We start from the raw sequence: 21610 nt of genomic DNA, 5'->3' as shown, positions 1-21610 counted from the left end.
GCAAAGCATTTTTTTCATAACATGTGGAAACTGTGTTTTATTAAAAAATTCTGCATAGTTTTTCAAGATTGTTTTTGCCTCAGAATAAACTCATACTTTAATTCCATTTTCCCACAAAATTTTAAAGTACTCTTGTGTGTGTGCATATATACACACATACAAACATATGTACATTTGTATGTATCTATGTATGTTTTGCCTGTTTTATAATATCTTAGAGATTGAGATGACCAGATGTTCTCCATACCAATGTTTGGAATTCAGTAAAACCAGGTGGCTAGGCAAAAACACCCAATAAATTATAACAAGAGTTCCTCCCTTAGTTACCATGTGGAAGGTGACTTATTCAATAAGTCATCAAGTTGTGAAGAGAAATGGCTTGGTAGAGGAAAATTTTGAACTGATACAGACAAATCTTTATTCTTTTCCAGGTCTCTTTTGTATTACTGAGACTCTTCAGGAGGATGATGTGTGAAACAAAGATTTCAATGATTTCATTAAAAGACTGTGGTAGGGGCCAGCGCTGTGGCTCACTTGGTTAATCCTCCACCTGCAGCGCCAGCACCCTGGGTTCTAGTCCCAGTTGGGGCTCCAGTTCTGTCCCGGTTGCTCCTCTTCCAGTCTAGCTCTCTGCTGTGGCCCGGGAGGGCAGTGGAGGATGGCCCAAGTGCTTGTGCCCTGCACCCCAAGGGAGACCAGGAGGAAGCACCTGGCTCCTGGTTTCAGATTGGCACAGCATGCTGGCCATAGCGGCCCTTTTAGGGGTGAACCAATGGAAGGAAGACCTTTCTCTCTGTCTCTCTCTCTTACTGTCTAACTCTACCTATCCAAAAAAACCAAACACAAACAAACAAACAAAAAACCACACTGTGGTAACACAGAGGGAGAGTGTCCGGGGATGTTGGAAACGTTCCTCTACTCTTCTCCTCTGGTCTCTTCATGTGCTTTAATCCATGCTTGAGAGTGGGTGGCAACTGCTGCATCAGCCTGGATGTTTATAAAGCTTTTTGGAAATAGTTTTCTATTTTCAACCTTAAAATTCTGCACTTATTAGATCTCTCTCTCTTTTTTTTTTTTTTTTTTTGGACAGGCAGAGTGGACAGTGAGAGAGAGAGAGAGACAGAGAGAAAGGTCTTCCTTTGTCGTTGGTTCAGCACTGCGCTGATCCGATGGCAGGAGCCAGGTACTTATCCTGGTCTCACATGGGGTGCAGGGCCCAAGCACTTGGGCCATCCTCCACTGCACTCCCTGGCCACAGCAGAGAGCTGGACTGGAAGAGGGGCAACTGGGACAGAATCCGGCGTCCCGACCGGGACTAGAACCCGGTGTGCCGGCGCCACTAGGCGGAGGATTAGCCTAGTGAGCCATGGCGCCGGCCCTAGATCTCTTAAAGTATGTAATCTTGCGAAATTTGGGACTAAGCCATTCTCTTTGCACAAGCATCTCTGTCATTGGTTTGACCATCCTAATTGCAACACTGGTGGTCTTAATCCTGGTGAGGACTCAGTCCATGCAAAAGCAGCTCTCACTCTCCAATCACAGATGCAAATCCAACAATTCATAATTCATAGATACTTTTAGATTGAATTTTGCAGAAATTTTTCACAAAGAAATGAGTGGTAAATTGAAAGAAAACATTGAGTAACAACTGTGCCAAGCAAACCCAGCCTCTTTATAGAAGGTGATTGCTTCCAACTGAACAACATTTGGCAAAGTTTTCAATTTTTCATCTACACTGCATGACTCAATTCTGGGCCAAAACAATTTGTGACTATGAACAGGTAAAGAAAAAGTTGGTTTTTAAATCTATCTAGCACCTAGGAGTTGTCTTATCAACCAGGATAGATGGATTTTTCACATTTTATCTAATCTTTGACACTCTGCCTTAACACTGGGTAATGGTAATGGCCCAATTTCAAGCACTTACTTACTCTTCCAACTGTGGTTCCCTCCCTTTTTAAAAACTCCTATCCCATCCTATCCGTAACACCAACTAATCCAGAGTTTTTCTTATTTCAAAGCCACTCTCCATTTGACATATACATAAGCTTGATGCTGAAATCCTGTGGAAGTTAGCGGCAGTTTCTGTATTTTACATCTTGTTCTTGATTCTGAGTCATCACATTATGATTTGATGTAATTCACAGGTTCACTTTCATAAAAAATTTAACCAACTCAAGGTCTAGATTCATGGTGCTTGGGTGGAATTGTGAGATATGGCAACAAATCAGAGGTTTGACCTGTAGTCCCCTATCCTATCTGACCTTCCAGAGCTGGTTGTGCATAAATCATACCAAAAAGGTGTGTTTCTGAACTGTTTTCCAGTCTTACTCATCAAATATATTTTCCCCACAGGAATATCCAGTACTGTCTAAGTGGGTAATTAACATTCAAGGTGGTAAGACCATGTCCACATGATGAAAAGTGTTCTGGAAAGGAACAAATGGGTGCATTACTAATGAAAGATTTTTTTTCCTTTACAAAAAGTCGCTGAATTATGCTATCCAGACAGCCTACTGTCAGATAATGCATTGATAAATGGAGGAGTAGACAATCACATTAAGAACGTCAGGCCATTATTTGCAATTCTCAAAGTCGGTATTCAGAATCGACGAGCAATGAACTTTCTCTCAAAATTAGAGGGAAGAACCCACTCTCGAGTAGCAGTGATGTGCTCAGTTGGAGACAGAAAAAGGAGAGGTCTACTGTACTCTCAGGAGCCTTTAGTCCAGAGAAGTGGTTTTCAAACTGTTGGCAGACACACAGAGCAAGACATTGTCTTTTACATTGCAACACCAATGCAAATGCACGTGTATAAATTAAACAAAGGTTTCCAAAGTAATGTTTACTAGCCACAGTTCATACTGACATTTTCTATTCTATTTTCTTTAAAAAATAAATGCTAGTTGCAAACCACAAAATCCATATCCCTAGTGGGGAGCCAGGATTCACAGTTTGCAAACAGCTTTGGTAGTTATTGTCAATCTACATTTTTGATGAACACCTCCGATGAACCATGAAGGTTTCACAAAAATGAGCATTCATGAAATGAATGGACCAAAGACCACCTTAAGGACAGATACAGTATGACATGTGATAAGGGCTCAAAAAAGTTTGTGGTGAAATTATTCCTAGAACATCATAGACAAGAAGATGGTACAGGTGGGCAGAATATCAGTTGAATGAGCATCAAGAAATCAGAGAAGGGGTGGCCTTGTCTGGACAAAGATTTTTGGACTGGTTGAAAAGCAAACTGGCAACTACTGTTGCTGCAAATAGTAAATATTTCTGTAAAATAAAATGAGCTATAATGGAAAGTTTAAAATGTTTGTGATAAATGGATCTGGATTTGAATCCCACGTTGTCCACTAACCAGAGTTTATATAAGCATACAGATACATAATTTACCATATCAGTTATATTTTCATATATGTGTAATAAGTTGGTGGTTTACTAGTGACACTTAAAAGATGAAAGGCTATCATCAGAGAATTGTTAATAAGATGGTTCTCTGTATCATACATTACATTTGCACACATGTGCACATTACATTGACAGTTGTTCCATTTTTTCAGTTGTTCCATTTTAAATTTCATTGGATCATGGTTAGGTTAGCAATGCACTCAAGGATTTTGTTTTTTAACTTAACAGTGAGGAAAACCCATGTAAAAGTTCATGTTTCTATGTTGGGACAGCAGTATTTAACACATACTTATCACAGATTTCTACACATTTGCAATCATTTATAATTAAAAATTTAGAGAATAAAGAAATATCATGTGTTTCCAAATTCCATGTATGGAATTTCAAGAAAAAAAGCACAGAAGTATTAGTTATAACGCTTGGAATAGTCAACTAAATGTCAGACTTAATATAAACAAGCTAGGCCTGTTCATCTAATAACAGAGGACAGTGTCTCTACTGTTTGACTTTACTTATGATGGCCTGGATCAGAGTTTCTCAAGTTGTGGTGCACCACCATTTACCACTATTGTTTGTTAGTGATACAGATTTGGAGACCTTCCCTCACAGAGACTCTGACTCAAGCTTTGAGATAGACATGCATGTGTTTACAAACCCAGCAGTCCATTCTTCTGACTGTTCCTTGAGAAGCTGGGATAATTCAGACCAATTTTGGTTTTTGTTTTCCCATCCCTTGGCGCCAACCAACACAGTAGTACACACCTTGTAAAACTCAATATTTACTCTAAGCAAATAAGTAGAAATTCCAGGTGACATTCTGATCTCACTTTCTGACTTTGTTTTCCATCTCTGTTGTGCACCTACACCAATACCCCAGTGATCTTTCTTGAGCCTTTTGAAACAGCTTTGCACCCCACATCTGCCCATGAATTCACACCCACAGGCATACACACGTTGCTTGGAGTTCCGTTTCTTACAGCAGGTGTGGATTGATTAAGATTCTGGTAGTGCTGGCAGTATTACTATCAGAAATGGCATTGCTTCATGGCAAAAGCAAATTTCTAATTGCAGTCAACATACTTCCTACATTATTTTTTTTTCTTTTTGACAGGCAGAGTGGACAGTGAGAGGGAGAAAGACAGAGAGAAAGGTCTTCCTTTACCGTTGGTTCACCCTCCAATGGCCGCTGCGGCCGGTGCATTGCGCTGATCTGAAGGCAGGAGCCAGGTGCTTCTCCTGGTCTCCCATGGGGTGCAGGGCCCAAGCACTTGGGCCATACTCCACTGCACTCCCGGGCCACAGCAGAGAGCTGGACAGGAAGAGCAGCAATCGGGACAGAATCCGGCGTCCTGACTGGGACTAGAACCTGGTGTGCCGGCGCCACAAGGCGGAGGATTAGCCTATTGAGCCGCGGCGCTGGCCACTTCCTACATTATTAATGGGGGACCAGCAAAGTTTAGAGTGACACACAGCAGAGTTTAGAGTGAGTTAAAACAATATGGTAGGTGCCCCACATGGTAAGGATAAATTACTGGACAACCCTAAGAAGATGTTAGCAAAATGGAGTGCAAGTTTTCTGTAGCGACTTAGCACTGCAAACATATTTCATTCTATACAAACTTTCAATATTCTTTTATATACTAAATGGCCACCTGTCTCCTGTTAGTTCTTTGATTATGGGAAGAGGATGTTTTCCTTTGCCCTGTCTTCCCTGTTCATCCGTCTTCTCAGTCCAAGCTACAGTGGCATCATGGAAGTACCCTTGGTGCCTTTTTTTTCCCTTCCCACACCAACCCGCTCTGTAGAGTCCAATGTCTTTGGATAAAATGCCTGGAGAAATCTGATGACGGCTCGCCACAGAAATGGATTATTGATGACACAAAGACTGCAATAAGGTTTACATTTCATACATCTGTGGTGATGTCATTCTTAAAATGGACAAGAAAAATCAGGAAACTTATGTAATTCCCGAGTGTCTAGGTCAAAAGGGTTATAGTCTGTAGACTTGGAGGTTGGTATAATTAGGCTTTATTACTATTGTCCTCACTATTATTCCTGCTTTGTAGGCAGTGATAATCTTATGAAAATCAGGAGGGTTCTATGCTAAGTTCATGCTGAGAGAGCAAGAGACAGACAGCCAGTGAGCTCAGTTAACTCCATGGTGGGTCCCTCTCCAACTCCTACCAAGCCCCTGTTTTCTTACTGTTACTTCCCCAATCCCTGCCCTGCGCTATTTGGTGAGGTTCCTGCCAGGATCCTGGAGACCACTCTAAAGAGTTTATTAGAAAGAGTAGGAGGAGAGAATGATACAAAAATGTGAAGAGAAGCCCCTTGCTTCTGACTGCTCATGCCACTTCTCTCATTACATACCTGGCTAAGATTTACTAGGTTGTTCACCATTGGAACAATGGTAATCTCCAAGGACATCTGGGCTATGTGTCTTGGAACCTAACTGTGGAAATTGTGGATAATGGTCTTGATGGAAAAATGTGTTGTGAGGTTGAATCCAACAACGTGGGAGCACATATTTAGCATTTAACTCTGTTCACACATAGAGATCTACTTTTCACCTGCATGGTATATAATTCCACAGGCAGAATCCTGATATCCCACTAAAGCAAGAAGCACTGAGGAAAACATGCTGTAAATGACAGTAATCTTTTTAATGCTAAGCGAGAGGCAACTAACATTGTAAGGAAAACACACAGCAAACTGCCGAATGTGTAGGGAGGTTTCCCAGGCTTGAAGTAAAGATCACTCTGAGGATGTTTAGCATTGTCAAAAATTTTAACAATCATGTGCTGAGAAATGCACCTTATTAAAAACCACATCCCAAGAAATATACCTCATTCAAGTATAAAACTAATATATATTACTTTATTCTTATTATACAGTAATCTGCAAATGATGAAAAATAAGTGTATTAAAGGAAAATGTGAACTAAGGAATTTCTTTGAACATTTTAAGCAACATATATAAACATACCACACATATATTGTAAAGAAAAATTGGGTCATCCTGAAATATGATAGTGTGATCTATTTTTCACTTAAATTAGAGGATAGCCCAAATACCTTTCCATGCCATGTACAATACAATAATTAGACTATGTTCACCATTGATTTATGGTTGACTACATTTTAATTAAATAATCATTTTTAAATAACAATTTATTTTTAACTAGTACAAAAATTGAATACATTTGTAGATTACCATGTTATGTTTCAGTACATGTATCCACTGCATAATGTCCAGTCAGGGTTATTATATACATTTACTCAAGGATTTTAACATTGCTTTATGATAAAAATATTTGGAATCCTTGCTTTTAGTACTTGTTTAGAAAAATAAACAGAACGCTATCATTATCTATAGTCACCCTACTGTGCAGCAGAACACTAGAAGTTCTTACTCCTATCTGACTGCAACTCAGTACCCATTAAGTAACCCTTCCTCATCCCTCCTTCCCCCTGTTGTCCCCAGCCTCTGCTAACCACCATTCTATCCTCAGATATATTAAACTAGCTTTCTTGGATACTGCACATGAGTGGGACTGTGTGATAATTGTGTTTCTGGGCACAGAATACAGAAGCAAAAACAGACAAGTGTGATTTTGTCAAATCGAAGCGCTGCTACACAAAACAGTGAATAGTGCTCCTTTTCAGCATTCAGATGATTGACACATTTTCACAACTTCAAATTCTCCTCAATGGTTGTACTAAGGCACGTTCATTTCTTTTGGACATGATATCGGATGTTTAGATTGTTTTGAGTGAGTTTTGTGCAGTTGGTCTTCTAAGTCTACTGGTTTGAACATGGTGCCTGTGTTACCCAGACAATTCAGACAACACGACTCCCAACCACCTGATTATTTCAGTCAATTTGAAGGAGCAACTGGTCAACCTTGTGCCCGATGTTATTTTTTTCCCTTCTTAAATCAGAAGAGACATCAAATTCTTAGGATAACTCACAATCTCCTACTGCCTCATGTGAGACAGAAAATGCAGATGACAAAAGACCCAGGTCAACATCAGCTTTCATTTCTCAGATGCCTTGTGAGAAAGCATGCCTTGTATTAATTTTCTCAGTTAAGCCTATAGTTTTATGTTAACTTCTCATTTAAGTCCAGTAAAGGGGTAAACTAATTGGCCTTTCTACTTTCCCAGTGATTGAATCATTAGATAGAATGCTTGAAGAGATCAGAAACAGTATAATATAATATAATATAATATAATACAATCATGATGAATGATAAAATTAGATGATGGCACTGAAAATAAACTGAATGTCAGGATCTTTCTGGAATCTTTCCTTGGCATGAGAAAACTGGTGGACCTGCATTTCAGAATGAGTGGTCATTGCTCATTCAGCTAAATTAGCATCAAAATATGTTGACTTTCTACCCTTCCTCCATTGCTGCCATTCTATTCAAAATAGATGCTTTGATAAGAGACAGTGACCAAGACTTGGGAAAGACAAGCAATGAGTCATTGTAGTCAAAGATTGTGCATGAATGTTTGTACGTATGCAAAAGGCCAGCTTTCTGTAGGCCATTTCTGATTAGATGTGAATCTATACATAGCACAGATTCATTTAAATTCACATTATGGTGAGGGGGGCAAGCAGGCGCAGCACCAGCTGTTTAATTTGTGGCCCTCATTATTTTCACATTAGCACCTGTTGAATTAGAGTTATTAGCACAGTTGATTTTTCCTGTGTGTCTCTTTGGTGTTGTGTTCCTGAATAGGAGCATAGGGGGTAAGGAGCCATGCTAAGAGATCATGACATATAACAAATGATGACACTATTCTTCTAGAAGTATTTAATAAATAAATAAAACAATTTTGGGATGCTAACGCTGAGCAGTAGTTACTCACCAGATTCCGATTTCTGAGCCCTGGAGCCTGGGGCCAGCATGGGCAATCCTCCTGGGCGTGACTTCATGGTCACCTAAACCAACACAAATAGAAGGCATTTCCTTGAAAATGGTCTTTATCATTCTCTGCTATGTAAAGTGCATCAACCACACTGTTTCCTCCGTAATAATATTAATATGGCATTTTAGATCAAAATACTTTTGACCATTTCTGACTTTGGTATTAAAAAGAAACACAAAAATTCTCCTTTTCAGTTACTTTGCCCCATACGTTTAAGTACTGTCAGAGTTTTTGGTCCATATTAATTTTAAGAGATGAAAAATATAATAAGTGGCCGGCGCCATGGCTCAATAGGCTAATCCTCCACCTGTGGCGCTGGCATCTTGGGTTCTAGTCCCGGTCGGGGCGCCGGATTCTGTCCCGGTTGCTCCTCTTCCAGTCCAGCTCTCTGCTGTGGCCCGGGAGTGCAGTGGAGGATGGCCCAAGTCCTTGGGCCCTGCACCCGAATGGGAGACCAGGAGAAGCAACCTGACTCCTGGCTTCAGATCCGCACGGTGCGCTGGCCGCAGCGGCCATTGGGGGGTAAACGAACAGAAAAAGGAAGACCTTTCTCTCTGCTTCTCTCTCTCACTGTCTACTCTGCCTGTTAAAAAAATAAATAAAATAAAATATAATAAGTGGCCATAATAGTCCGTTACTGATGAAAGGCATTTGACTTAAGGTAGTGTGTGAAATGTGTCCAAGTAAGTGTACAAACTTTCTGTGTGATAGGATGAGAAAGTAAATCTTGTTGCCTTTATCTCTCTTGGGTTAGGTGGCTGCACACCAGCCGCGGGTGCTCTGTTTGCTGCGGCTTCCATGAGCTCAGTGCCTTAGCAGCATCAGAGAGCTTTGCAGCCGAACTCCCTGGGAGCGGCTGGGCTCCCCAAGGTGGGAGGAGCCTGAGAACGCGCATGTCTGACAGTGCTCAGGTGCTGCTGATGGTACGGTCCAAGAACCGCATTCTGAAAACGCTGCTTTCAAGACTCAGTTCTATAATCTCTCTTATATGCTCGGGGTCCTTCACATCCATGTCTAGTGTCCTTGCAGTTTTTTAAGATCTATTTATTTTCTTATTTTGCAATGAGAATTAGAGAGAGAAAGGGAGAGACAGAGAGATCTTCCATCTGCTGATTCACTCACCGAATGGCTGCAATGGATGGGGCTGGGCCAGCCTGAAGCCAGGAACCAGCAGCTTCTTTCAGCTCTCCTATGTGTGTGCAGAGGCCCGAGGACTTGGGCCATCCTCTGCTGGTTTCCTAGGTGCGTTAACAGGGAGCTGGTTAAGAAGTGGAGCAACCGGGCTCAAACAGTTGCCCTTATGGGATGCCAGCACTGCAGAGGGTGGCTTAAACTGCTGAGCCACAGTGCCAGCCCCTGTAGTTTTAAGATTTAGCTGATAGAGCAGAAGAAAGAAAGGATGGTTGCTTATTTTCACAGTGAAGTCACAAATTCCTGATCTACTGCATCCTGAAAAGTGACCGATTGATGTCCAGCCAATGCCTTGAAATGCTCACTCAGAGACAAAATTATTTACGGTGATAAATTATCATCAAAGAACGGGGTGGGGGTTCTCTTGAGGCCTTATGGGACAGGTACACAAAACATACTTAATAACTTACTGAATGAATGCACAGAAAATTCAACTATATCATATCAAATTTATATATCATGGCTACTTGCCGCTACCCCTACCACTTTCAACACCATCTCCATGTTGTGCAGAAAATTGGAAAGCAAACTATTTTCTTCACATATCCTCATGAGCAAATCACATTTCATTTGTCTCCAAGTTCTTCTGAGGCAAGGAAGGGTAGCAATCTCTCTCCCCATTGGATGGATGTAGAAATGAGGCCCAGAGAAGGGGTTTTCTAAGAGCACTGACTAGCAAATTATGCAGAGGGACTGAACCAAGGCCTTGCAGTCCCAGGTTTTGTGTGGTCCTCACTGAATAGGGTCTTCACTTTTGGTGCCATGGAGGACAAAAGGTTACCTGAGATGAGCAGCTGCCTCCTTGCCACTGACCTGGCCTGGTAATGAGCAGGAATAAGCTGTCGGGTAAGAACTCCCTGAGGACCCAGCTCTGTGGCGTCGCAATCAAGAAATGTAAACACCTGTGGAGCTCCGCCCAAGGACCCACCACCCCTGTTAGGCACTGTCAGCTCCAGGTAGAAAGCCAGAGCAAGAAAAGCGAATGGCTGACCTGGGACCATACTGCTCACCTGAGGGCCCACCCCTTGTGTCTTCCTTTCTCTCCTGCCTAAGATCTGATGGTTCCCTCCTCTCTCTGCTTCTCCGTATCTCAAAGCCAAAGCTGATCATGTATATCCTGCACTACAAGGTGTGCAGGGAAGGCTGGGAGGTGGAGTCTGGCCTGCCTTACTAGAATTCCTTGTGTTGTTTCACCTCATCCATCGACACTGGACCAGGCATACAAAAGGCAACTGAACTCGTGTGTGGAATGAATACCGTGCAGGAGACAAAACGAGGTCACTGGCTATTTGACTTCTGATATTCCAGAAGTATTCTGTGTGCCTACCATTTGGTGGGCACTAGGCTGTGTGTTGGAGACATGCTAGTAAAGGGGGCTGACCCCTTCCCTGCCCTTAATATATTTTAGCACAGAATAAAGACAGACAAATCAGTTATAAGTGAGTGCCCATGCTGCTATGAGGTCCAAGGGAAGAAAAGCTCTGACACCCTCCAGGCTCTGCCTGGTACAGAACCATAGTATGTGTGAGAGCCCTCAAGTTCTGCTGACTTCGCAATCTGGACTTTTCGACGTTTAGTGTAGATAAGGAGCCACTGCCTTTCCCTACTTCCTGCTCCTTCTGGCCTCTCCCTGGCCTCATTTGGCCTTGGGTGTGGAGCTCTCCTGCCTTGCAGCATAATTCACCTTCTATATAGTAACCCCAGCATTGGTGGGAGACTCTGACTATTTAGCTTTCTACATATGAAAGCTTGAACTCTGAACTTCGAGAGCCAAGGGAGCTGGAGCAGGCTTTCCCTTCCAGACACCTCCCAGCCATCCTGGGAGGAAACCTGGCTGTGTATGTGTAGCTTTGCTCAGTCTTCTGGCACAAGAGGTGTGAGATAGACTGAGCATTCTAGGGCACAAGTAAAATTGTCCCCAAGTGGAGGTGAGAATTTGAAAGGCCAATAAAAGTTGGTGAGTGTGCATAGGACTGTAGGGTTTAGATACTTAAGTAATTGTCTTTTAGTTTCTGAAAAGAGAGTTGTCAACCTAAAATGAGCGAGAGTGAAAAACATGCTGACTAATACAGTCATATTTGGTTAGGGGGAAATGGCATAGACACTTTTCTTTCTATAGTAAAAATCATACACTTTGGAAATGACCAAGTTACAGAAACTTCTGGGGGCACTTTTTGGCCTTAGTAGAAACTTGGCTTGTGATACGAGGTTAATTTATTTGGGATGAAACATCGCCAGTTCAACTCCCTATCACACTCTCTAGTAAGCCCATGGTCTGGGAGGCCCCAGGCGGGCTCATTTACATTTTTTATCTCCCCATAGTCAATTCTGAAATTCCAGTGGTCATGTTCAGACATAACTTACCAGAGGAGTCATTTCATTCAGAAACACCTTAATTTTCAGTGACATTTCCAGTCTCTAAATCTGGGCTACAGAGACTTCTCTATTTTGACATGTTCATTCTAGTTGAGTAAATTTGGTGTTGAAGAAACTGATTTGAAACTGGGCAAGGCAGGCTCCTTCTTCCATTACCCTTTCTGGAAGTTCAGATTTTTAATTTCTACTCTGAGTGTTTGCAAACTGTAATGGAAAGTGAGTTTTCTGCTGATCGTGAGTTGGAAATGAAATTTCTGAGCACTTGTGGAACCTTAGCAAAGACCCCACGGAGGCACAACGAAGGAGGCTTAGAAGATTGCAAATATCCGAGTTGTGTGTTGGGGAGAGCCTCCCTTGGGGAGCTGAGTGACCCATATTCAGAGATCTGAACATGAGCACTTGCCAAGTTCAGCTCTGCCACTTACCCTCAGTGTGATTAACCTCTCCACCACACAGGGGGATTATTTGATCTTCGTGCTTGTTGTGTGAAGATTGGGGTATGTGAAGGGTATGCCTGGCACATCATAAAGGTTGGATAAATGGAAATGATTATTGCTACCACTCTCTGTTGGCAAATTCATCCCGCATAAATTTAACTTGATTCACCCAAGGTTTTTCTCATTTCTGTGTTGGGAGACAAGGTACTCCACTGTCCCATTTTTTTTTATTTTTTGACAGGCAGAGTGGACAGTGAGAGAGAGAGACAGAGAAAAAGGTCTTCTTTTGCTGTTGGTTCACCCTCCAATGGCCGCTGTGGCCTGCGCACTGCGCTGATCCGATGGCAGGAGCCAGGTACTTCTCCTGGTCTCCCATGGGGTGCAGGGCCCAAGGACTTGGGTCATCCTCCACTGCACTCCTGGGCCACAGCAGAGAGCTGGCCTGGAAGAGGGGCAACCGGGACAGAATCCAGCGCCCTGACCGGGACTAGAACCCGGTGTGCTGGCGCCGCAAGGCAGAGGATTAGCCTAGTGAGCCGCAGCACCCACTGTCCCATCTTTTAAGTAAATGATTTCACAATGATGCGTGGTTCACAGCCCTGGTTCACTGGGTGAGACACACTTGCACTCAGGAAGTCAGTGCTGCTTAAAATTTTAAATCGTGGCAGTGGGGAGAACTGACCAGATAGTTAGATTTCTCAAGTAAAAATGCACCCCAGAGAAGGGAAATGTAGAGCAGAAACAAAAGATGCGTTTATTTTGTTTGATGAATATTTAATTATTTAATGCATCCTGGACCTTGTTGGGATCTTTAAACAGTGGACTTAAAAGTGTTAGTCCTGGGGCCGGCATTGTGGTTTAGTGGGTTAAGCCGCCTCCTGCAATGCCTGCATCCCATATAGGTGCTGGTTCCAGTCCCAGCTGCTCCACTTCTGATCCAGTTTCCTCCTAATGCACCTGAGTAAGCACTGGAAGATCGCCCAAGTGCTTGGGCTCCTGCACCCAAGTGGGAGATGCAGATAAAGCTCCTGGCTCCTGGAAATAGTCCTGGCCATTGACATCATTTGCAGCATAAACCAGTGTATGGAAGATTCTCTCTCTCTCTCTTTTTCTCTCTCTCTTTCTCCTTCCTTCCCTGTAACTCTGCCTTTCAAATAAATAACCAAATCTTCAAAAAAAAAAAAAAAAAAAAAAACCTTGTGGTTTCTATTGATATATTTTCCGCCTTTTTATAGCTGAACTCAGTTAACTTAGAACCTTCTATTTCAGAACCTTCCATTTCTTCTCAGAAGCTAGAAACTTAGTCTTTACACCCAACTTAATGTCCTAAAGCTAACTGGACTACTTTTGCCTTATTGGGTCATTGCTGATTCCTCAGTGTGAATTCAGGGAGGGGCTGGGGTACATTTTATGCATTTGTGGAAATAGATTCATGCCATCTTGACCCAACTGATCTTCGAGGGAAGGTGTCAACCCTTATTGCACGTGCAGCAGAAGTGGCTCTGGTTGAGCTAAAGACTTTCCTTTTAATAGTGCTAGTGCACGCTTAGATGCTAGCCTTAGATCTGGCTGTGGGAGGACCAAGTGCCCATCTTCATTCTCACACAGAGGAAAACTTTCATGATACTACTAAAAGAGGAGATGGACAGTAATACATTTGAGAGAGCCATTGGGCAGTTAGATGTACATTCCTGATAGCCTCCTTAAATGTGGGGCTGATGCTCTAGATTAAAGCTAGAGATGACAGACACACATTTGTTAATGTCTGGTGATAACAGCTGAAGCTCTGAGACCAGGGGAGACACAAGCAGAGTGTCAGTCAGGGTCTTGGTGCTGGAGGCAGGGAGAGAGGGGATGATCTGCCTGGTTCCTGGTGGAAGGGCTCATCTCCCATCTGTAGGATTTAGTCCTTCCTGATTCTGAAGCTCTATTCCCTATCAGGAATAGGGATATTCCCTATCAGGACCAGGAGTGATTCCTCATGCTAGTATCTTGTATCCTCTCATTTCTTGGTGGGGTGGCTTATTATTGGGGTTCCAGTAATTCATTGCCATGTCCATCTACTTGGGTTTGATGTTCTTGGTCATGTGGTGTAGAAGGGGATTTGCAAGCTTCTAGGGACCTTGGCAAGTGCTCAATAGTACCCTGGGAACTTGGTTGTCCTTGGTGATTGAGCAGCACCTATCTATGGCGTATGGGGGCACAGGGTCTAGTGTCCAGTGACACCTCTAGGTCAGGATAGGTGAAACAGCCCTAGCTCGATATCCCTGTCCACACAGGACAAGACAGTCAAGGGGGAGCAAGATGCAAATCCAAGAGGACCCAGAACCATGCTGGGGAGGAGCAAATTCACTGGTAGGTGTTTTTCATGCTTTCCTGTCAGATTACCTGGAGTCTCCTTGAGACAGATCGTGCTTAAATTCTGACTTATTCTTAACCTCCTCTCCTAATGCCTAAACTCTCTGTGTCTCAGTTTGCTCCAGGGACAAGACCATGAAAATCCTGTCCTAGTGATGATTTTCTGCTCCTTATCTCTCAGGTCTTCTTGGTAATTAGGCTTTGAACTTGGTCTGCACTACTTTCTCCTGGCCCTGCTTAGTCTCATCTGTTGGTTTACCATGGTCAGCCTTTTCCAGACCTAATCTCTGTTCCTGGGGCATTCTCTGAAATGGCTATCTTGGCACTGTGAGGGTGTCTTGTCTTTTGCAAGTCGCTATGTAAAATGAAACCCAATCTTCTCAGTGTTCAGAGGGCTTGTCCGTCAAGGGCACCGATCTTTCCTAGGAACAGATTTGTATGTGATTGTCTCTAAAACACTTTCAATGTAGACTTATAATTCATTATATGCCTCAAAAGAAGGCTCAGAGTGGTCCAGGAGCCTTCCCAATGCCACTGAGTGAGAAAGAGCAGGTGCTAGGATTAACTGTTGGATGGGTTTTGTCCCAAAGCCCATTCTCTTTCCATCACTAGAGGTGCCTTCCAAAGAGGCATGGGAGTTGGAGAGGTGAAAAGCATATGGTCAGGAGAACAGGATCTTTAGAATTGCACAGTCTGTGGGCAGTTAATGTCAGATGAGGGGCCTTGCTGGTGAGTGGAGTCCAGTAAAAAATCACAAGTGTGAGGGAACTTGAGGGAGGTTCCATTCAATGTTTCAGAGGGGCTACACTATGTTGCTGGTCACCATAGCCAATTCTGCTCTTACAGATTTAAAATCAGGATGAAATGTAACATTTCCTCTAAAAATAATTGCTAGGAAACAAATATTATTGGAATGAAGGTTGCTGAATTCACCTGGTCTCCACACTCAATCCTGTTATCTATAGGCCTTGGAGATGCACATGCTGTGTGTTGCAAATTTGCCGGTATGACTGGGCCAATAATCTTGACCACAACCTCGGGGAGGTATGAATTTAACATTTGTGAGAAACGCACACATGTCGCCTCTCCAGTTTGCTATAAATAGAACTTTGCTAGATGTTCCTGATGTAACACATCTGAATCTCCCTGCCAAGTATATGCAGAATAGCTAACATTCTTCCTTTTCCTCTCAGAAGGAGGATTACTACCACCTGTCTCAGCTAACATTCATGGGATTCAGCAGGAAAAACAGTATTAGGAGGAGAAATCTCCTTTGAATGCGGTATTTTAGGATTATTTCTTTGGTTGCCAAACTGCTACCTTTGTATTCAAAGGTGATGAGACATTTTTTGGCTAGGAGACAGAGACATCCCAGAAAGGTGTCAAGTTAAAAGAGGGCTGATGAAAATATTTGAGCCATTGATTGCAGGCGTTGTTCATGTTTTCTTCTTACTGTTACAGTCAAGGGGAGGATTGCGGTCAGTACCTTGCTGCCCCATCCCACCCCTTCTTTGATAGAAGGTTTAACCTGGGCCCTCAGTCCAGCTGGATCTTTGCCAGCCAGCCCCGCCTGCTGGATGGCTTTCTCAGCATGGAGGAAGAGGGAAGGTACAATGTCTCCTGGTTCAAAGGGCCGTCTAGACCCAAGAGTCCTGAAACTTTCTCTTGGATCTGGCACTCAGAAGGGATGGAACTATGCATTGGGTACTTAACCTTTTGCTATCTTTTCCCTCTTCCTAAAATAAAAATAATAGAATTCTCTTGCAGGAGTGTTGGGAAGATTAATGAGTTAATGTTTGGTGAAGTGCCTGGAAATTCTCAGATGAAAGGTGCTACATAATAATCATAACAACACTTTGTTCTTACATAGTGCCTTTCTTCCAGGGAGCTCAGAAAGTTTTATAAAAATTATTTCATTAATCCTCGCAGCATCTCTCAGAGGTAGATAGCAATTATTATCCCCTATTCTTATATCTGGAATTTGGGGCACAGAGAGGTAAATTAACAGGACCAAAGTTACGAATTCATCAGCAGAATTCAGAGATCATCTATTCATCATTGATTGACATTGACCAAGTGCTCCTCAGGAATATAAGCCAGATACTGGAGCTGTTAGGTACCGGGGGACAGGCTGTACAGCAAAGTCAATGCGTTGTCTGTCATCGAAGAGACTGAGGTTATCTCACTTAAACCATGTAGTGATAGAAACAAACATGCATCCAAAGTGAGAAAAATGCACCAAGTAGCTTTGGTTTTGCCCAAGAGATGTCACATGTGCGAGCTCTGGGGATGAGTTCACCAGTAGAGAAAAGGAAGTGGGAAAAGCATGTCTCAGACAAGAGAACAAAGCAGCAGGATGCTTCTGGGCAGAGATGGTCACTTGGCATGGTAGGAGCAAAGAGATTTTTAGACAAAAGAGTGGGTTAGAGATTTGAACTTCATGTGAAGGCAAGCAGAGGGAATGAGGTTTGCTTTACAGTGGTCCGGTCGTACCTGCAGTTTTGCAATTCATTTACAGTCAGCTATGATCTAAAACTACTAAATTAAAATTTCAGAAATAAGCTGTTCTGGGTAGTGTGGTGAAATCTGGCATCATCCAGTTTGGTCCTACCTAGATAGTGAAACATTGCTTGTCCAGCATTTCTCCACTATGTCTACTTCCTGCCTGTAAGTCACTTTGTAGCCATCTTGGGTATCAGATTGACTGTTACGATAGTGCAGGTGGACTTGTGTCCAGGTGATCCTTGTTTTACTTAATAATGGCCCCCAAGTACGAGGGTAGGGATGCTGGTGATTTGTTTATGCCAAGGAGAAGCTCCATAGTGCTTCCTTTAAGCATCATTTCACATCATCATAAGAAGAGGATTAGTGCAGTACAGGAGGATATTTTGAGAGAGACTACTTTTAGTACAGTATATTAGAATTGTTTCATTTTATTATTGGTTATTGTGACAAATCGTTAATTGCATGTAATTTATATAAAAAACTTTATAACAACTTTTTGTGTATAGGAAAAAAATCACACTATTTGTAGTGTTTGGGTCTATCTGCTGGGGGTCTTGAGTAAGGAGATGATTTTCTGTTTAGAAAATTAACTTTGTTGGTTGAGTATTAGAAAGTGTGGATGTAGAGAAGATCTGAGTTTGGAAAATCTTGCCCTGACTCAGAATCGAGACCATCTTCTGGTTCGCTTTGCTTCTCAGAGCTTCATGAACTGGAGCTCCCAGTTTGTTTAGCAATTCTACACGTGGTGCTTCAAGAAAGCAGCCATAACAATGCTTTCATTTCATGAGGCATGCAAATGTCTTTTTTTTTTTTTTTTAAAAAGACAACTGATCTATAATGCAGCTTTTCAATGATGGCACAGTGAGAGACTGTCACTCTTCTGCCTGGAATTCCATCAGGCAAAATGGTTGCGTCTGCATCAATTACTTATTATAATAGAAAGTAAGCCTTTCTTACACTATTTGTTAAGGATCTCTCCAAATTAGATTCAAGAGAATGATCTTCAAAGCAAGAGTGTTCATTCGTATTTCACATGATAAACTATTCTGTGATTAGACATATTTATTTTTACTTTCACCCATGATTATAACTACTGTCAATTGTAAGAACAGTTTCCTGATCACTTGTATTTTTTTTTCCTTGTCAAAACCTCTTTTAAGTGTCTGACAGAGAAACTAGTAAAACTACTTTGCCTCCATTGGAGACTCTCAAAATATGTTTCAGACTACTGGTGGTATAAAAGAGGTGGGTGCACTTGGCACTCAGAGTAACAGCTACTTGACATCAAATCCTTTCATTATTCATGGATGATAGCGACTTGGGAAAAGTTGTGAATTCAAAACATTCTACAAAGTTTCAATCCTGACACATGACTGGTTAAACTGTTCTGTACCTATGGACAGCCAATAAATGGTTCTTGGTTAGATGGCAATTAAATCATTCAGAATTCATAGTTTTAAGCAACAACTACTTTATAAAGAATCCAATCTACTTTGCTTAACTGTAATGAGTATATCATTGGGGGCCAGTACTGTGGCGCAGTGGGTGAGTCTGCCACCTGCAGTGCCAGCATCCCATATGGGCACCAGTTGAAGTCCTGGCTGCTCTACTTCCGATCCAGCTCTCTGCTATGGCCTGGGAGAACAGTAGAAGATGGCCCAAGTCTTTGGGCTCCTGCACCCTCATGGGAGACCTGGAGGAAGCTCCTGGCTCCTGGCTTCACATTGGCACATGTCCAGCTGTTGCAGCCATCTGGAGAGTGAATCAGCAAATAGAAGACCTCTCTCTGCCTCTCCTTCTCTCTCTGTGCAACTCTGCCTTTCAAATAAATAAATAAATCTTTGAAAAATATGAGTATATCATTGAAGATAGGCAAGCTTGTGCATCAGTAAGAAGCATCCCTAAGTATCAGTGACTAACAATGATGGTTTAATTCTGGCTCATGCAATGTTTATTGCAGACCTAAGTGGCTCCAGAATACTATCCATGAAATTCACTTTTCTGTTAATATGTATTTCGGTGATTGCCAAATCACAATAAGAAATAATTCAAGTATTAACAATTACAAGTATCTGAGAAGTTCTACACTTCATTTCTACAAACATTTCACTGATCAAAGAAAATCATATGATCATACCTAATTTTAGAGGGACAGGAGACTGCTATCCTGCCTCACGTCCATACAAGGGAGTCACACCAGCGAACAATAGAGCATTTGCCCACCAGCCTTTACTGTTGCTCTTTGAGAGGCAATATTTTTTCTTTGAAATAAATCACATATTTCCATTCAAGAAACATGTATGCTAATGTCTGAAAATCAAGTGATTTATTCTTTGTAGCATTCCTGGAAGACTAACGGCTGTTATTGCATTGCTTAAGTGTAGTCTACAGTCTGAGACTCTTTACTGGGTGGTGTCTTTCTCTGAGTGACAAATACTTGAAGAGTCTTTCTTTCCTGCATTCTCACCACCTGGAAGGGCCGACCTGATGGGCACTGAAGTCTTCTCCTGCATTGTGACATTGGCAAGTTTTACTTCAGACACATCTGGAAAAAGACGTGGGCAGGTAAATCTGACTTTCTCCAAAGAGAAAAAAAATCCCATTTTATCATGATAGAAAATATTAAGAATCCCCATAGGTGGACTTTTATTGTGCTTTCAAATTACACAAGCACATTAAGAAAAGCAGAAGTATTTTTGTCCCACCTCAGCCTCACCAAATGACATTTGTAAAACATTTTTGAATTTTGGAAATAATTTCAGTGTGGGTGGGATGAAGTGCATTGTGCTTGATACCGTGAGGAGACTGTAGGGAAACTGTACTTTTATAATGAACCTAGGTAACCAACCAAAGGGAATTTTACACTTCCGGTGGAGAAATGCATTCCAATTCATTATTGTTTAGGAATCATCCGATCTCTCTCGGATTTATTTATTTAAAGTCAGTTGTACAAAGAGAGGCGGGGAGACACACAGAGAGGTCTTCCATCTGCCAGTGGGTTCCTTGGTGCTATAACTGGAGCAGCAGGGAGTTTCCCCGCTTTACTGTCCCTCTCGGACCCTGAAGGCAGGTAGAGGATCACAGCAGGAATGAGAATAGAGGTGGAAGCTATTTTTAATAAGGGATGTGCCAGTGATAAAGGGACGATGTCAACTATTCTAGGGTCACTGTGGTTACATAAGGTCCCCCTTTCCCATTCTGTGCTTTGTGTGCACCACAAAGTGTAGTTTAAAAGCAGCTGCTTGAGGGGAGAGGGAAGAACCCTAGGAAAGGCATCTTCTTGTTTCCTGTCAAAGGGTGACGGGGTCTTGGCATGGGAGTACAAGTGGAGGTGGACAAGGAAGAAGACAAGATTTGGGGAAGCTGTAGGCTGGGCCCGGCGCTGGGGTATAGTGGGCTGAAGCCTCTGCCTGCAGAGCCTGCATCCCATGTCGACACTGGTTCTAGTCCTGGCTGCTCCACATCTGATGCAGCTCCCTGCTAATGTGCCTGGGAAAGCAGTGGAAGGTGGTCCAAATCCTTGGGCTCTTGTACCCGCATAGGGGACCCAGAAGCTGCTCCTAGCTTCTGGCTTTGGATTGGCCCAGCTCTGGCCATTGTAGCCATTTGGGAAGTGAACCAGTGGTTGGAAGACCTTTCTTTCTGTCTCTCCCTCTTTCTATCTGTAACTCTATCTCTCAAATAAATAAATACAATCTTAAAAAAAAAAAAAAACTAAAACTAAAAGAAGTCACAGGTTGCCAGAGGACTCACACTTGAAGCCTGACTTATTGTCAGAAGCTACCTTAAGAGCATCTAATTTTAGCAACAGCTTTGGAAAAGTCATTTTGAGAATTGTCTCACTGTTTTGGGGTGGTGGATGGGAGACACGGGGAAACAGAAGAAGCTAAAGGGTCAGGGCTTCTACCTTGTTTCACCGTTAAAAATAGGAACTTTTCTGTTTCTGTCCAAACTCATGTAAAAGTAGATCCTCGGTCGGGCCCTCTTGGCCTTGCCCAATGAGCATAGACGTATTTGTTGATGGGGTCTCAGTATGCTTCTGTCTTAGATTCTGTCTGTTGTTTCACTCCTTCCTTCAAGCATTCTGCACGTCAACATTGTTCACCTCCTAGTCACTTTGAGTAGCTGTCTGTGGTGTAGTTAGTTAATATGCTACTTTTGAGTTAGCTGGTACCTGAAGTTTTAAAGCTGGGATTTTTCTGATTTTAAAGATTGTATAAATTTGCATGTGGTAATGTAAAATGTTTATGTTGGTGTCTAAATTAGCTGCCGGTTAAAGGCTGCCCTCTTTTCCTTCCTCTTGGTTCCCAGTAGTGTGCAGCCCCCGAACTTTGAGATTTCTGACTCCCAGTGCTCATCTCCAAGACCATCAATCCCAACAAG

General features: G+C 42.4%; 2 long non-coding RNA genes across 2 annotated transcripts in view; one reads left to right on the top strand and one right to left on the bottom strand.

Annotated features, from left to right (window-relative positions):
* Positions 1-10391, bottom strand: part of LOC138844523 (uncharacterized) — a 24320-nt gene extending 13929 nt beyond the window's left edge. The window contains exons 1-3 of the long non-coding RNA XR_011380419.1: positions 10333-10391; positions 9483-9598; positions 8301-8373 (exon numbers count right to left, since the gene is read on the bottom strand). This is a non-coding gene — a long non-coding RNA (uncharacterized lncRNA). The remainder of the gene's footprint in view (positions 1-8300; positions 8374-9482; positions 9599-10332) is intronic.
* The window catches only part of LOC138844524 (uncharacterized), a 28491-nt gene continuing 8235 nt past the window's right edge, over positions 1355-21610 (top strand). The window contains exon 1 of the long non-coding RNA XR_011380420.1: positions 1355-21610. This is a non-coding gene — a long non-coding RNA (uncharacterized lncRNA).

This window comes from Oryctolagus cuniculus, chromosome 12, assembly GCF_964237555.1.
Source record: "Oryctolagus cuniculus chromosome 12, mOryCun1.1, whole genome shotgun sequence".
Taxonomy (NCBI): Eukaryota; Metazoa; Chordata; class Mammalia; order Lagomorpha; family Leporidae; genus Oryctolagus; species Oryctolagus cuniculus.
The sequence above is the reverse complement of the archived record's forward strand: the minus strand, read 5'-3'. Positions and strand labels throughout refer to the sequence as shown.